Source organism: Panicum virgatum, chromosome 2N (assembly GCF_016808335.1).
Source record: "Panicum virgatum strain AP13 chromosome 2N, P.virgatum_v5, whole genome shotgun sequence".
In the NCBI taxonomy this organism is placed as follows: Eukaryota; Viridiplantae; Streptophyta; class Magnoliopsida; order Poales; family Poaceae; genus Panicum; species Panicum virgatum.
In genome coordinates this window covers 6816781-6832607 of record NC_053146.1, presented here as the reverse complement: position 1 = coordinate 6832607, position 15827 = coordinate 6816781, and positions in this window count along the sequence as shown.

Sequence of the window (15827 nt, the reverse complement as noted above, 5' to 3'; positions counted from 1 at the left end):
TCTATTTAAATTGTCCCGTTGGTTCTAATTTAAATAGAGGATGAAACTTTTACTTTGCAGCAGAAACATGAAAAAAAACTATATTCATAAGCATTACTATGCTCATACTTTTTTAAACAATTCTTTACATTAGTTTCCTCTCTAAACTTTATCCCGTTGGTTCAAAATTGAGTAGAGATTCTTCATGAACTCACAAGCAAATGCTTCTTTTTTTACTGTACTCACTTTAATTTCTAAACAATATACACGTTGGTATAACATTGAATAGAGGTCAAATTCTAATTAAATTCATCAAATATCTTTCGAAACCCTTCTGAAAACAGAAAACTTTTACCTTTTCTCAGCTCTGCAAGCGGTCCAGCGCCAAAATTTGGCCCATGGCCATTTTCGCGCGGCGCGCTCCCGCGACCCAGGCCACAACCTGGGCCTGGGCCGGTAAAACGGCCCGCTCCTTTACCCCGCCTGGGAAGCAAGTAGCCCATCAAGCGGTCGGGCGTCGCCGGCCGTCGGATTTCATCCGACGGTTCTCCGTCGATTTCGGCCGAGTAAAACCGGCATCGGCCGCCAGCACCCCCCGAACCCTAACTTCATTCCGCTTCCTCCCCCTGCGTCCTTGTGACCGCAAGCGGCGGCGGCGGGGTGGCTTGGCCCGTACCGGCGGCTCGCCGGCGACGGTGACGAGCGGCGCCGCCGACACGTTGCGGCGGCCCTTTCCTCTCTGCTTTCTTACATCTATGTCCCTTTCTCTTAGCTCCGCGAGTGGCGGCCGCCAGAGGCTTGGCCGGAGGTGGAAGACGGCACCGTCGCAGGCCCTCTCGCCGGCGTGCGCGCTCGCTTGTGAGTGAGCGCGTCGCCGTCGAGCGGCCTTGCGGAGGTGCCCTAAGCACGCGCGTTGAGGTCGCCGGTCGGAGCGGCGGCTCGGTTCTTTCCCGCGCGACGGCGGTCGTGCGCCAGCGAGCCGGCGCCTCTGGTGTCTTTCCCGTGCGGCGGCGGCTGACGGTGGTGCGTGCAGGTACGTCCCGCCGCCTCTTTGCTTTGTTCTATTCCCCTTCCATTCGGTTAGGGTTAGGGTTAGCTAGGGTTGGAGTTTCATTTCTGTTTTTCGATTTGCATCGAAAATCTATCTTTTCTTTTGATTCCTTTCGATTCAAGACGAATCTAAACTTTTCCCGTCTCGATCTACCCACTAGATCGGCTCTTGATACCATTGTTAGAGTCATTAGGACCTCCTAGGAGTAGATCGATGGGTTCTTACTTTAACTGAGGGAAGACCTTGCTGGTGGCCGCTGCCATCTCCTTCGCTGGTTCGTTGGTGGAGCTCTGCGCATGGGCAGCGACGGTTGATGCAGCGGGTCGCCGGAGTCGTAGGGGACGACGGTCTCGCGGTGCCGGTGCTGGTGGCGGCTTCCCGTCGCTGTCAGCGCCTCCCTCTCTAGATCGGGTTAGGGTTTAGGATGGTGGGAACACTGTGGCGGCGACGGGTGAACCTCGTGACCAGTGCCGCAGTCCCCACCTCCTCTATATATAGCACTGCGCGACGGGGGCCCACCAGCCATCTATTGGGCTGGGCGTCCCCGATCAGGACGCGAGTCAAGGGCCCAGTTCGCCGTTGGGCCAACTGGTGGAGATCAATACTAACAAACACATCCTCTTTAGCCGGCTTTAAAAAAAATGACGGCATCATCCGCATACATAGAGACACGCAGCCTGGCGCGATTTCTGGTCATTCTGGTGAAGATCCCTGCCTCCGTAGCCAAGTCAAGGATTCGTTGCAGTGGGTCAATGGCGAGGATGAAAAGCAGAGGCGAGAGCGGGTCGCCCTGCCTAAGACCATGACCATGGGGAATTGGTGATCCAGGGATGCCGTTTAGGAGGACTTGTGAAGAGGCGGAAGTGAACGCAGCTGCAATCCAATCCCTCCACCGTGAAGGAAAGCCCATGTGTTGCAGCAGCGAGAGTAAATAATCCCATCGAACTGAATCAAAAGCTTTCGAGATATCAAGTTTGATGAGCAGTGCTGGGCTTTTGTTCCGCCGGATTCTCCTTGCTAAGTTCCGTACGAACAGGAAGTTGTCATGGATACTACGACCACGGATAAAAGCGCTCTGGCTTTTGGAGATGATTTCTTGCATGGTAGGGGCCAATCTGAGTGCCAGGATTTTGGTGAAGAGCTTCGCCACACTATGGATGAGGCTAATCGGTCTGTAATCTGTAACCTTTTCAGCTCCTTTCTTTTTGGGAATAAGGATAATATTGACCAAATTTAATAGATTCAGGTTCAGACAATCAGACATCGAAGATCATGCAGGGCGTTCAGTGCATTCATTAGGTCGCCTTTGATGATTCCCCAACAGTGCTTGTAGAATCCTCCCGTGAAGCCATCTGGGCCCGGGGCCTTATCTGTGGGCATTTGCAAAATGGCTCGCTTAACTTCTTCCTCAGTGAAACTCTCCTCCAGATGGTTTAGGTCAAAATGTGGAAGATTTAAAACTTCCCAGTTGAAGTCCAAAGTCCTTGCAGGTGGGGCTGCCAAAACTGAGCCGAAATAATCATTCACGACAGCCGCTTTCTCTTCATGTGTGACAGCCCACCCTCCATTAGCCTGGAAACGTTGGATATGATTTTTCCTTCTTCGCGCATTTGCTTTAAGATGGAAAAATCTCGTGTTTGCATCACCTTCTTTCAGATTAGTTATTCTTGAAGCCTGCCTTTTCCTTGATCTCTCAATGACCGCATAGCAGAGCACTCGGCGTTTGAGCCCCTTCCTTAGTTCAAACTCAGCATCAGTGAGGAGCCTACTCTCCTGCGCAATATCCAAACGATGGATAACCTCCAAGGCCATATCCAATTTGAGCTTATTTTCAGATAGAATGGATTGGCTCCATTTTCGTAGATGTCGTGCTATTTCAGCTAGATTGTAGTGCAGTATGGGGATTGGCTGAGTGTGCGGCGGTGGCTTACACCATACTCGACGTACTTCCTCAAGAAACCCCGGTATCTTTGGCCAAAAATTCTCAAAGCGAAAGGGTCGTGGCCGTCGCGGCGAAGTCATGTTGGAGAGAAGGAGTGGGCAGTGGTCTGATAGAGAAGTGCTTAAAGCCTGTAAGCCATGGTGTTCAAAAGCAATGTCCCAAGACTCATTGCAGAAAACTCTGTCAAGCCTTACGAGCGTAGGATTTCTCCTCTCATTACTCCAGGTAAACTTCCTATTTTGGAGGTGGATCTCACGCAACTCGCAAGGGGACAGTGTCGCACGAAATTGCCTCATCCGCCCAAGATTGAGGTTTCTGTTATTTTTGTCTCGTCCGCGGTAGATGAGATTGAAATCGCCTAAAACCAACCATTCGCTGTCATCCAAAGGCTTGCTGCTATGCAACTCATGCAGGAAGGAAGGTTTGTGAGCGTCTCTAGATGGCCCATACACCACCGTGATGCTGAAGGAGGTTGCAGATTCTTTTATGGTTACGGAAGCTGAAATTGAGAACCTTCTAATACATATGTCAGTCAGGTCGAGGTGGTTATCACTCCAGAGTAGCAGAATACCCCCCTTGGTGCCTACAGCAGGTTTGAAAATGAAATTGTTGAGCTTGTAACCCCCAAGGTAGGCAGCCAGTGTCCCATCGACTGAATGCAACTTTATTTCTTGGAGGCAAGCAAGGTGACAGAAAGTTGAGGACAACATGTCATGCACAGTGATGCAGCGGGCAGGCGTATTTAGCCCTCTCACGTTCCAGCTAATTATATCCAAATTTGGACTGGCCATTGCAACTGATAGCAGCACTCCAATGTTGCAGGTTTGAAGCAGTTGAAAAGAGACGACAGACAAGCAACCAAAAAGAACTGGGCCGAAACAAGCAATGGAGTCAACAGCAACACAAAGCAGCCCTGCTGGAATTGGTTCCACAATGCACTACGCAGTGCTACAACGACGAGATACACGCCTGAGACGAAGCACACACGAACAAGGACGAGCTGATGACGGACAAAGCTCGGGCGCGACGCACAATAGTAATTAAAGTTTGTAGACATGCTGAAAACAAAAGAGCTCAGTCTTGCATGCTTGGGAGCTACTGCCCAGCCGCGGCGACCTCCTCCTGCAGATCATCGAGGCCATCACCAGCCAGCTCAAGTAACGCCTCATCGAGCTGGGTCGTGAAATCGCTCTGCAGGCCAAAGAGCGTTGTGAGCGCCGCAATGATGTGTTCAGGGACCGGGCCGCTGAATGTGGCGATGTAGTCGTGCAGCACCTGCTCCACAGACGCGTGCTCCTCTTCAAGAAGGCCCAGTCGGCGGCACAGGTTGATTTGTGCTTTCTTCACCGCCGGCAACGCCGGCTTCTTAGCCAGCCTAGCGCTTCGGCGGACCTTCGACATGTCGTACACACGGCAGCGATGACCCTGCACTTGGCGCGGCTGATCAGGGCCAGCAGACATCACTGGCGGTGGAGGAGTTCTGAAGAAGACGTCAAGTCCCCCGACCGATGCGAGGTCCAGCACCCCCCCCCCCCCCCCCCCCCACACACACACACACACACACACATGACGAGGCAACTCTCCGCCTCGGAGAAGCCGGGAAGTCGGGGGAACGCACTAGCGGCTGAACCCCATGAAGCGGCATCTTAGCTTGGCCGCGAGCGCCAGCTTGTCCAGCTCCATCTCGACCTGTCCAATCGTTGGAGAAATCTGCAAATCAACATTTAGACGCTCGAAGGCGACTGTCACAGGAATGTCCGCAGGTGATACGCAGTCAGGTGTAGCTTGTAGGGGCGGAGACATCTGAGAGGCCACCTGGTAGCTGGGCGAGGACATCTGAGAGGCCCCGGTTGTCGATGGATGGGGCGTCATCCCTCCCCCCAGCAGCAGGAATGAGGAGCGGGGCCGACGCCCAGCCTGTCAGCCTGTCAGCCAGCGCCGACGCCTTGAGGATGTAATCTTCCATGGTTGGCACCATCAGGTCATGCACCAGCTTCACCGAATGGTTCTTCAGGAGGTTGTTCACCACGTCCTGGATGGACGCGGCCTAGGCCTTGAACAGAAACCTGTAAGATAAACTAATAAAGAGATAATCATTTTGCTATTTCTGTGGACAAGCTTAGAGTATTGGAGGCGGCTTTTTTTTTTTTGCTACCGGATAAGATAGGATTAGGATAGAATAGGCGACCCTGCTAATTGTTGAGGCATCTAATCTAAAGAATCGAAACCTGGGTCGATTCCCTAGCCTCGGAGCGCGCCACGTCGCCGGCTGTTTCCGGCCGTCCGATCGGGCACGCGGACAGTCCAGATCGTGCGAGTCCTGACTATTTTGTAAAAAGACCCTCAAAGTTTGATAAAATCAACCCGCGGTCCGGGTTCCCTCTCTCCTCCCCTCCCTTATCCTCTTCCCACTCTCCTCTCCGGTGGCGGACGCGTCCGGCGGTGCTGCGGGGCCCGCGCGAGATGTGGCAGTGGGCGGGCGCGGCCGGACGCAGCGGCGGGTGGCACTGCAGGGTGCCGCCGTGCGGCAGGGTGGCCGGGCGCGGCAGCGGTGCGCAGGCCGAGACTGGGCGCGGCGCCGAGGCCGCTCTCCTTCCCTACAAGCGGGGGCCAGGCACGGCGGCGGCCGAGCGCGACCGGCGTGGCTCCACGAGCAAAGGCCGGACGCGGTGGCGGGGCCGCACCCTCCGGCCCTTCCCCTACAAGCGAGACCGGGCACGGCGGCTGCCAAGCATAGCCGGCGCGGATTCGGGGCCGCCGTCGATCCGCCGGAGCAGCGTCCACCTGCGGCCCCGCTTGTACCTGCGCCCTCCCGCAGCCACGCGACGTCGATTCGTGGCAGCCACGGCCGCCATGGTTGTTGGCTGGTGCTGGGGGCCGGAGACGGTGCGCCGCCGCGCCATGGTCGGCGTCGGGGGGAGTGGAGGCCACGCCTTGGCCTACTCGCCCGCCGCGGGCTGCGCCACCGGCGTGGCCCTCCGCACGCCGACCCCGCCCATCCCCCTACCCGTCCACGCCCACCGACGCGCCCAAACTGGCGATAGAGGGCGGCGGCGGGGAGGGGATGGCCCTGGACCTCCGCAAGCCGGGCACCTTCTACTCCGCAGCCTCCGCCGCTCTCTTTGCCTGCCCCGCTATGGCCCTCCTCCTCGACACCTCCTCCTCCGCATACACCGCCTCTGCCTTCTCCTCTCTTGACGTCTCCTCCGCCGCGTCGGGGAGGGGCGGAGCTTGGGCCCGGGGAAGGCGCAACATGACGGGTACCTCCTCTGCTGCGTGAGGCCGCGAGCACCTTCTCTGGTGCGTGCAAGGAAAGGCGATTGTAAAATCTGGGACGCCTGCCAGCGGGGAAAAGCGGGGCCTCGTCTGTCATGGAATGAAGGTTCTTACAACACTGCCCAGAAAAGGCCTAAGCACCTGTTCCTGCGCCGCAGGCTCAGCTCGCCGGTGCCGATAAGACGCGCTCGACGCCGACCATCCGGAGGTGCACCGCCATAGGAATCGCCTCCGCCGTCGCGGCTGTGGCCACCTGCAGCTTGCTGGATGGCATCCGCCGTTGTGGCTGTGGCCTGGCGCAGACACGGGGAGCGGCGATTGAGTTGTTGGTGAGGACATGCTGCCCAAATCCAAATCGTGGCCAACAAGCGTCATCCGCCTCCACAAAGGAATCTCCAGGTTAGTTGGTTGAACTGTGGTAACGGCATTTATCATGTTCTTCATTAAATCACTATCCAAAATGAAAGGATCCAATAGTTATCTGATATGAACTAAAGATTTATCCGGAAAGAATTAAGATGAGGGCTTCACGTGTGGTTCAAGAAGCAAATCATCAACTAAAGCTTGTTGGCCCAATAGCAATATTGGCCAATAATAATGCTTACATAGACAAATCCTATTTATCATCATATTCTCATGAAAATTGATCAAATGCCCTCAAACGTAGAACTGGGACTGCAATAGCCCTCAAATTGATATGAACTAAAGATTTATCTGGAAAGAATGTAGAACACTTCATCTATACAACCTACCTCAAGACTGCAATAGCCCTCAAATGCCTGCAGCAACTCTGCAACTGGAACTGTTAGCTGCGAGAAGTGTCATTCTGCATTCCACATGATTAAGGCATTTCCAACAGGCAACATGTACTTCAATCAATCTTCAACCATTTCAAAATCTTCTTGAACTCCAAATACTTAAATGGTGCGAAATTAAACAATTTAATCAATCAATTGTCAACATGCTGTGCATTATTGCATTGCTAACATGACCATGCTTTTTTCAGAAGACTAATGTTCCATCAGGTCAGTATCTCAATAGATAATGTACCGTTGGACATCAGAGCTAGGAGGGAGGTGATTCTTCTGCGATTCTAAGAATTCAAAAATCTTGCATCTCAAATCCAGGGGCGTCCCCAGATGCATTTTGCATTCTCAATTCTGAAAATTCAGGGGCTTTCAAACCGAGCCTTAAACTTAAATAAATTTGCATACAAAAAATTGTGCCCAATCCCTATTCTGTAGTCAGAATATAGATTTGAATCACACTTCCTTATGAGAATGCTATTCGAGCTTAGTACTAACTCTTATTATATAAATTCCGCACTCTTGTGTTACCATACTTTGCTACTTTTCTCATTTATGCTAATATAAACATATTTAAGTGTACTATATAGAATTCCTTTGAACAGCCTTTTCCGAACTTTCCATACTAAGCCAATTTTATTTTTATGTTTCCCCTCTAGCAGACTATATTTACATCAAACAAAATGGTGGAAAAAAAAGACAATAGATCAAGGTAAATATCACCACTACTACACAACTTTTGTCTTTATTAATTTATGCTACAAATATCGTCATGTACTTTTTATTTCTTCTTCATTTAACATTAGCACATCAAGCTCTGTATCCAATTTTATCTTGTATTATTATGTTACCTTTATTATAACATTTACTAATATTTCTCCCGCGACACCATTACACTGTCAGTATGGCACGCACTGAAAGGAAATTTGCATAATTAACACCAATAGAGAAACATCCCGACACAAAATGATATAGACAAAATAGAGCAAATTTAATAGCAGATAAAAAAAAGGAAAAGGCAACATAACAAAGACGACAATGCTAAAAGAATAAAACAAAATAACATATATGACATATCTCTGGATATATCTCCCTCGTACCTATATACTAAACAAGGGATGGTCTCATTTAACTCTAAATATATTAAATATCTAAAAAAATCATATAAAGAAAGATCATATATATAGGCAAACCAGAATATATATGTAAACATTGTAATGCTATGTTTTAGTAATGAGAGAATCAAGAAAGGCACATACAGCATAAAAATTAAGAACCAATATACTCAAACTAAATGGAACCATCAAAATATCAAAATACAGGGAACTTTGGAACAGATTACTGGTACAGTTCTAATATGATGACTACATGCTTCGTCACTTTGTTAAACTTCAACGTCTTCAACTCCTAGGTGTTCAGACAATGCAGGCAAAATAGAGGAACCAGCTCTGTCGTGCCAAAATAAACGGACCAGCAGTGGCCCAGCGTGGCAACGCCGCGCGTCCTTTCTAGTTTACTACTCGAGCTATCGGATAGGTGACCGACATACAGTAGGCCACTATTTTTCTTAAAGACTCGCTGACCGTACTACCGTTCAGCACCAGCGACTGGCTGAAGCTGGTCTTGGTGCCAGACTGAAACCAGCGACATCACAGGTCTTGGAAGCCTTGGAGGCCGAAGCTCATGCCCTACTTCTTTACTTCTTGGTGTCAGACTGGCTACTGCTTAATTTGCAGGTTGCTACGCTGCTCACCAACAACCAAGTCGTAGCTTCGACTGCCCAAGCAAAATCATGCTGCCTACAACCTGGACACTGGTCGCTACGGTCTGTTCTCGTAGAATTTGAAGATATTACAGGAACAAAGCAGTTCTCTGTAATCAAGATTAGAAGAGAAACAAATAGGGTTGCAAACAATCTTACTAAGCGAGCTATGCATGCTACCATTCCAGATACTTGTCTCTTTCCTTGCCAGGCTTTAGCGCATGTCCCATCGTGTAATGTGAAGGAAGTTCTGGACCACTTTGAGTGGGGCATCTTCTCCCCAATATCTGTACTTTTTTGTGAGTTAATGAAAAAAACCATTCTCAAAAAAAAAGACGGCCCCTGTAGCCACGTTTTGTCGTTTCCAAGCCACGGCATCCTTCAGTGGTCTGCTCGACCACGCCACATGCGACGGACTACCCGCAGCGGCACTGCAGCAGTACGTGCTTATGATTAATTAAGTTGCCTCTATGGATTGTTTAACTGGAGCTTGATAGCTCGCCTACTGTTTGAAGAGTTTTCAAAGGAGCTAAAATTGAGTGCTAAATTTTAACATCTATGATTATTTATATTTTTATCAAAAATTTTAAGTCTCAACTAAACTTTAGCTTACTTTATTTGCATTTATGTTTGAATACACTATTAATAAAATTTAGTCTTTTACCTATTAGCACTTACATCCAAACAGAACCTAACCTATATCGACCTCTCCATCAGCAGCGCTAACTGAGCTCACATGGACCAGCCATCAAATGCAACCAATGGTAAAGTTAGCATGTTAATTAGACACGGGTACTTTTGATGGAAAAATTTTATATAGGAATTTACTCCTTTGCATGCTGATTTCTATCTCTCTGTACTAAAAATACTACTCCCTTTGTCGATTCCAGAAATGGCCGACTACTAATGCTACTCGTTAGTTTGTGCCGCGCATTGTGATTGAAGGCGGCCTAGCATATAAGGACTCAAGATTTTGAAGGCGGCCTAGCATATAAGGACTCAAGATTTATACTGGTTTAGATTTAAGGGTAAAGTCTATATTTCAACCTCCAACTATCACATTGGTCCGATTTTCAACCTCGAACTGCAAAACCAGATATTTTGCACCATTGAACAGTTAAAACCGGATGAAATACCCCCCTAACCCAAACTACTCGGGTTTTGATCCGACGTGGCAGATGGTTTTGACAAATCATCAGTGGGGCCCACATGTCAAACCCTTATCCTCTCGTCTCTGCTCCTCTTCCCCGCCAGCATCCTCCTCCGTGGCGTTATCCTCGGCCTCCTCCGTGGCATGCCCGCCCGCCAACAGTCCCATCTTTGTCGGCCCCGGCCTCCTCGACCTCAACTCGCTCTTCACCCCGGAGGCGTTCCTCCTCGACGCCACACACGCGCTCGCCGCCGCCGCGCTCCACCTGGCCGCAACGCTGCCGGCGCTAGCGGCCTCGTCGAACAGCGCCTCCCATCCATCCTCCCACAGCCCAGAGGCGTCGCAGAGCTCCACGGCCGTCCCGTTCCCGTGGTCGGTCCAGCTCCACCCGCCCTCCAGCACGTCCACGCTCTGCGCTGCCCGCCGCGGCACACCAGACGGTAGGGCTGGCACTTGGCCCCATAGAATGGAAGGCGGCGCTTGTGGCCAGCGACGCCTGCAACGTCGAGCTGCGCGCGAAACGCCACCTCGAAGCAGGTGGACGTCGTCAATGAGGAACTTAGGAGGGTGGCATTGTGCGGGCACGCGGCGCGCGGCTCGTACGATGCGAACGCTGGCAGGAGCACGAGCGGGGCGGGGAGCGGAAGCAAGCGTGCGCGACGGAGGCTGGCATGTGGGTGAGCCCTATGCACTCGTTGCAACCTAGCGAGAGCGCGTGCAGGGAGAGGAAGAGGAGCGGCTCCGGGGCAGGGCGTCGTCCGCCGCCACCGCGCGGTGCAGGACGAGGCGGGTGGCATCAATCTCCGGCGCGATGGCGGCCATCTGCGCAGAGATGGCGGATGAGGAGGCGGAGAGATCGGCAGCGGCGGAGATGGGGCTGCGGGCGCGAGGGGAGAGGTAGGCGAGGAGCGCGAGGAGATTGGTGGAGAGGAGGGGGAGGAGCACGTGGAGGTTGAGCAGCGCGGGCGCCCCATGCTGTGCCGCGCAAGTCCGGGATCGGAGGCACCGCCAGATTCGCAGCCGCGCGGGGCAGAAGGGAGGGTGAGCGGGAGCGCGGGTGAGGTCGCGGCGGCGGCGAGCAGCAGCCAGCGGCAGGCGCAGGCGGCAGCGGCGGCGGGTGATGGCGTAGGAGGAAGAAAGCGACGACAGTGAGATGAGAGAGAAGAGGTGGATGGCCCACCTGTCTGTGAGAGAAAGAGAGAGAGGAGAGGTGTCACGTTGGACGTGTGACGTGGACAAAACCGGGTGACGTGGGCCAAAACCGGTTTGTTTCTGTTTGAGGGGGTAATTTGCACGGTTTTGAAGAGTTGAGGGTGTAGGATGTCCGGTTTTATAGTTCCGGGTTGAAAATCGGACTATCGTAATAGTTCAGGGTCCAAAAATAGACTTTTCCTTAGATTTAAGTGCCCTACATTCAGTTAGGAGTTACTGTGTTCTATATTGCACAATCCCATATGCTCAAGAAATTAAGTCGAGGAGTTACAAGCTCATGAGTAAGAAAGAGTGTGTTTGAATGCCTATATCCCCGTGGATGACCGTGTGTCCAACCTTTCTCATCCTATGCGAAGGGGTCTCCTTACCGTGTGTTTGGTTGGAGAGCGGAGCGAGCCGGAGCGGGTTCAACCCGTTCCCACGAGCGTTTGGTTTGGGGTTGAGTAGGGATGGGTTCAACCCAGAGAGAATATTCTCACAATATGCGGGTTGGCTACATCCGCCGTATTTCGAGGGACGGAGCGGCTCCTCTGGTTCCGTCAGCGTCGTCTCTTTCCTCCGGCTCTTTCCTCGCCGCGCCTCCTCCTCCAGCCTCCCCCGTCGCAGTCTCCTCCCTCCTCGAGCTCCGCCGCTCCCGCGCCTCCCTCCCTCCTCGACTCTCTCCGAAACCAAAAATGGCGGACACCTCCGAGCCGGTCCACCGCCGTCGCCGCGCGTAGGGGCCGCCGCCCTGCCCCTGCTGTAGCCCCTGGTCCCCCTACCTGCTGCCGCCCCTAGTCCCCCAACCTGGGCCGCCGTTCGTGCCCCCGCTGCGCTGCAGCTCGCAGCCCCAAGGCCACGGAGGCAGTGGCACCTGGTCCCCCACCTAGGCCGTCGCCCCTGTCCCCGCTGGGCTGCAGCTTGCGGTGCCCAAGGCCGCCGAGGCCGCCGCCCCTGCAAGGGCAGGTGTGTCACCATCTACTCGTCGCCTCCATGTTCCTCCAGGTGAAGATTCATCCATGCTCAACAATCAATCCCGGGCGCGCTGTGCTGTAGGCGCCCCCCGTCCCGTCGGGCTGAGGAAGAAGATGAGGGAGAGAAAAAAATAAAAATAAAAATGTGAGAGGATGACAGGTGGAGTCTATTGGTGGCAAGTGGGACTTTCATTAACAGTGTTATCATGCCATCCAACACGTATTCTCAATTCCTTCAACCAAACATAGAATGGGTTCACTCCGTCCCTAAAATCAAAAGTGCAACAAAACAATAGATAGGTCGGCTCCGTCTCCAAAATCCGGATTGCATCTAACCCAACTTATTGATCCCGCAACCAAACACACGGTTACAGAGTGTCTAGTGAGAGATTGTTGTGCGAAAGATTTTAATGCTCCGCCATCAGACTATCAGAGTCACCTACTCCTACGGTCGGTCAGTGCGCTGAGTCCGTCAGTGACTCTTGCCCCTAGGTCGCGGAGGAGGCCACGTGTAAGGCAGTGCTCAGTCGGAGCTCGAAGTCGGGGGCACGGTGGGGGTTCATTGCCTGACGTCCCTGGGCTGTGGGCGAAAACCCGATTCCTCCCGACTGGGCAGTCGATCAGTTTTGTGGGCTCAAGTGGGGTTGTGGTCCTTCAGGGTGCGCGTCTCCCCAGGGGGGCTGAGCGGGTGCTTCTAGTAGGAAGTGAGTCCGCTAGGAATTCTGGGTCCCTAGGCACGTCACGCACCGTCCTAAATTATTAGTTATTTTAATTTTTAAATATATTAATTTTACTATACATCTAGACATGATATATAACTAAATACATAATAAAAATTATGTATCTAGAAAAATCAAAACAACTAATAATTTGACACGGAGGGAGTATTTTTTTAGAAAATTTTTTGGACACAATACTAATTCCGACAAGTTAGCTTCAAATTACATATAAAAATTGTAACTGAAAACCGTGTTCTTTATTTGATTATCTGGATCCTCAATAAATATATATGCAATGGAACACGAAAAATAGCATCTATTAAATATTTGTTTGGCTTTGTGCGCTTCTCTTCAATTTTCTCTTGGTAATTTGGTATTGCTTTAATCGGATGTTTATCTCACTGTAAGTTAAAAATCACTATTTTAAGATAGATTTAAATGCTAAATGAATATTTATTTTGGGATGGAGGGAGTAAGAATTTCTAGCATCCACTAAGGTCTCTGGAAAAACTTCTATGCACAAGAGCAAGAAACTCAATGCTACTGCTACTCCCTCTATTTTTATTTACATATCGTATTAAATTTGTCCTAAGTCAAATTTGGCAAACTTTGACCAAACTTATAGAAAGAAATAATAGTGTTTACAATATCAAATTTATTTCATTGAATCCACCATAAAGTATGTGTTGATAGTCCATATGTTGGATAGTATAGTTGTTGCTTTTTGTATATATTTGATCAAAATTAGTTAAGTTTGACTTAGGACAAACTTAGCACGAGATGTAAATAAAAAAGAGGGAGGACCAGTCAGCAGCGGTTCTTATATGTGGGGTCTAGTTGTTGGTGGCCGTGTCAGATCAACTAGTGAAAAAGGCAACTTCATTATGGCCAGAAATCCTTTGGGTTTCCTACGTTTTCCCTATAACATATCCTGCCATCCTTCAATTTTCCTATATTTCCCAATCCTGTGGTCTGCATCTACATTCCTGTCATATTCCTACATTTTTCTTATTCCGTGTTTTTCCTTTCCTACATTCCAATAAGAAACCTTTAAAGAGTTTTCTTTTCGACGAACTTAAAGAGTATATAACACATTTCAAAAGAACTTCTCTATCTATAAGTTTTCCAGTAAATTACCTCGGATGCCCAGACATAAAAGCTCCCCTAACGGTACAAAGTGTTACTCTGAGTACCTGCACATCTGGGACTTGGTTGATAATCTGGTCTTTACTCGGAGATTCCTGATCGTCACTCAAAGACAGGAGCATACTCCAGTAAATCTGCATACAACGTTTTTTTACACGGAACTATATATATCATGTTTTTACCTTTAAAACTCCCTGAGGGATATGAGACAGCCCCACCGTATTTTTGAGGGACCGAAACTGGCGACCAGAGGGGGTGAATGTGAGCCGATCAAAATTTCTTCCGAAATTTAAACGTCGGCCTATGTCCCAAAATCACGGCAAGCCCTCCATCCTAGGTCAGCGAGAATACCTATGGACAAACTATCTCGAAGCAGAAGACCCAAGTCGCAGCGCGGAAGCAAAGCGAGTCGAAACGCAGAACAGGAGTGCAGAGACCGGTCAGACTGGTTGCACAGACCGGTCAGACCGGTCGGGCTGGGAATTCAAACTGCAGACCGGTCAGACCGGTCGCTCCCAGACAGCCCGCCAACAAAGCTCCAAATGTCAAATCTCGAGCAAATGAAGTCCAAATCGAACGAAACTTGGAGGAAAGCTTCGCATCTACCCCATAAACATATTCCCAAAAGATCTTTCCCAAAAGATTAACAGATCGTGAGAAATTGAGGGAAGATCAAAGAGAATTGGGGTTTTCTCAAGAATCCAAAAATCTCAATCCGTGAGAACTCGCGATTCCTGCAGGTTTGGCACTAGGCTAGATAGATTAGAATCGTCACGACGAGTCCATCAAACCACGAATCGAAGAACTTGACTCCTCCAAACACAAAACACCTCAAAGGAGGAAAAATCAAGTCCAAAAACACAAAGGGAAGGGGAGGACGAAAAGCTCAGCACACTCGGGTGAATCTCAACACAATTTCATTCATAATTCACGGAGGAATTCACATATACAAAGGCTAGAGCCGACCACACCATCATCCACCCTCTAAATTGAAGAGAATAGCTATAATCTAAACTCTCTTTGCGTTGGAGTCCTTGGCCCTAACCTAGAGCAGAGGCAGGGAGAAGGAAAAACGAAGAGAAAACAAAAGACTCAAGAGACTCAACCAGCCACGGGCCGGTGGGGGGTATTTATACCCGGCTGCTGCGGCCAGACCGGTCAGACCGGTCCAGGGGACCGGTCAGATCGGTCGGGTCAGCAGCACCCTGCTGTACAGCCTCTATAGACGGCGGAGCTTTTTTCTTCGACTCGAAGTCTTTGCTGCGATGCCGCCACGTCGACGAAGATCCGGTCCGCGGTTTTGGAGGGTCCGCGAAACCCGGGTAGGTGGCCGGTTTTGAGAAAACCGCCAAAACCTCACGCGCGGGAAGATTCCCGCCTCCACGTTGTGGCCCTAGACGTCGTTCCCGCCTCGGCCTTCTAACGGCCCTAGACACCGCCCGTCGCCTCCGTCAGTCCCGAGACCGACGCCTGTGCCTCCACGATTTGGCGTATTCAACCGCCGTCCGCCTCCTTGGTTTTGTGGCGCAAACCAAGAAACCCGCCTTCCGTCGCCGCTTGCGCCCTCGATCCAGGAGTGGACGCCACAGCTGCCGCCCGGTCCGAGCTCCGGTCCCGGCTGCCTTTCACCGCCATCCACCGCACGGTCCATCTGCCACAGCACCTCCACGGTAGCTCCCCGCCGACACTCGACGCTCGTGTACCTGCAATCCAAAGACCAAGCGCACGATCACACCGCACGGTTGACAATTCACTCATCACAGACAGGGTAGAGTACTCACATTCCTCAATTCTATTAAGAGAAAGCAACCATCTTCTCGGTCGAAAATAC